The sequence below is a fragment of the Capsicum annuum genome, chromosome 3 (assembly GCF_002878395.1).
Source record: "Capsicum annuum cultivar UCD-10X-F1 chromosome 3, UCD10Xv1.1, whole genome shotgun sequence".
Taxonomy (NCBI): domain Eukaryota; kingdom Viridiplantae; phylum Streptophyta; class Magnoliopsida; order Solanales; family Solanaceae; genus Capsicum; species Capsicum annuum.
This window is the reverse complement of record NC_061113.1, coordinates 52,668,529-52,670,734: the sequence shown is the minus strand read 5'-3', so window position 1 is coordinate 52,670,734 and position 2,206 is coordinate 52,668,529. Positions and strand designations below refer to the sequence as shown.

General features: G+C 31.6%; 1 long non-coding RNA gene across 1 annotated transcript; it reads left to right on the top strand.

The window, feature by feature from the left end:
- The first annotated feature begins 6 nt into the window (after positions 1-6).
- On the top strand, positions 7-672 carry LOC124896527. The gene is made up of 2 exons (XR_007052905.1): positions 7-283; positions 451-672. It is a non-coding gene; the product is annotated as an uncharacterized LOC124896527 (long non-coding RNA).
- The last annotated feature ends 1,534 nt before the right edge of the window (positions 673-2,206 follow it).

Below are 2,206 nucleotides of genomic sequence, written 5' to 3'. Positions count from 1 at the left end.
CTTTCACTTGGCAGAATATGTGGGATCTTACACTAGATACTGATTTGTTAAAGGAACTGCCTAAAAAGTACACGTTTGAAGATTTGATTGTAGGCATCTTTTGCATATATTCTTTGTTGTATAACATTCTATATTTCTGTTGATCACTTTAAGCATTAACATCATTTCAATTGTGTATCAGGATAACTCATTGCATGTTGTATGGTCTAATCATGCAGGCCACAGAAAATTAATAAGGTATGGAAATTCTTCCAGCTCAGCTCATGCTTTGGTTTATGAAAAGGTATTTTATCTTTCAAATTCACAAGAAACTTGAATCCTGAACTTTTATCTTGATTTAATGAATAAGAAATTGTTGATTCACACATTTCCTCATTTCGGATTGAAAAAATATTTGAATATTTGTCAAGCATATTTTTTTCTAATTGTTTGCGCATTTTGAATGTGTAGGAACAATGCAGGTGACCAAATTTGAATGGTGGCCGCCGCATCTCAACTTGATCAAGATTGAAGTGAATAATGAAGAATTTTTAAACTATTTTTATATACGTTTGAATACATATGATTTTGTGTAAAACTTACTACAAATATTTAAAATTTTGTTTTCTAATTTGTATGTGTGGTAAAAGACATGATTTTTTAAGTTCATTGCAAATCTACGCATTTGAATTATTTATTAGCTAATTGGTGCGTGAGATTATATATATATATATATGTATGTATAGATGTAATATAATTGGTGATGTATACATTCTGATCAAAATAATTAATTTTTAGACATACAGTCATTTCTGTAAAATGTGGCTTGAACTATCAAATTTTAGGCAATGTTGCTACACTTAAAAAATGTGGCTTTTTAATTAAATTGTGGTATATATCTAAAATATGTTTATACTTTACAAGTGTTGTCATAAAGGATGTATAAAAGCTATGATTTAGAAGTATGGTTGGTAATAAAGAAAAGACGATGTTTTTTAAGTGTTGTTACAGAGGTTCTACAAAAGGTTACGTTTGTGAAGCATGCCCAAGAGCAAAACAAAGGTAACACTTGTAAGTGTAGCTTTATCAAATAAAAGTGTTGCCAATGACTAGCTGCAAAGCGTGAACTTTGTACCTTAATGGCCACGTTTTTTAAATGTAGCTGATTTGGCAACACTTGAAAAGTGTGACCTTTGATCAAAGGTTACGCCTCTTTAGGTCACCCCAAAAAGTGTTGCCTAAAGTCCCAAAGCGTAGCCTTTGATCAAAGGCCACACTTTCTGCTATTTTAGGCCACACTTTACAAGAGTGGCAGTAGGACTAAAATGTTGTAGTGTTATTTACTTACTTAACTGTTCTAAGATTAACCTGCGTTTGAAGTGTTCTGGTCTGCAGGCGAGTCGATAGTGAGGAGTTGGTAGTCGACTCATAGAAGAAAATTTTAATTCATCCCCCTCCTCTTGAATTTTAATAAAGAATTAATACCAGCTCCGGTGAAAATGCAAAACTAATGATGGCATACAATTAGAGTAAGTCAATGATTTTCTCAAATAAATTTTTGAAACCAACAAAGTAGCAACTCAAATAATATATCACAACCATATTATAGATTTAGTGATGTCATAAATTAAGAGAAAAATAAATATGTGACCATTAAACTTGAATTAATCACTTTAATGAGAAAAAAATAGCAAGGAGAGAGAATGACATAACCTTTTAAACACAATTAATTATGCAAGGGATTGGCCAGTGAAGTAACTTGATACATTCATGTTCATGTTTCATCTCTACATTAAATGTAAAGACATATTAGAAGAAATAGACAAATAAACTAGACAATCAAACCAAATTCAAAACCACTCAAACCCTCATGGGGATACTTGGAAATCTTTGGGATATGTATGCTGATAAAACCATTATCAATGGTTCGCCACAATATCATGTTAGCACCCATTGAAAAGCTTCACATGCAATTGAATTAGTGAAGAAACAGGACAACAAATAAATTCACAAATCAAACTTTCTGACAAGGAACTATTAACTTTGCTAGTTTAGTTCGAAAAAGGGGAGATCTCTGAAGCATTGTAGAACGATGAGGATTGGGGTCAATCATTCAGCCAATTAAAATGTTTTTCTATCAAAATTTGCTCAATGCTTCACAGAAATTCCATAGTTTTTTTTTTTGAAGAAAAAGCTGACATTAAACTTATGTTGGTCGTACGCATTC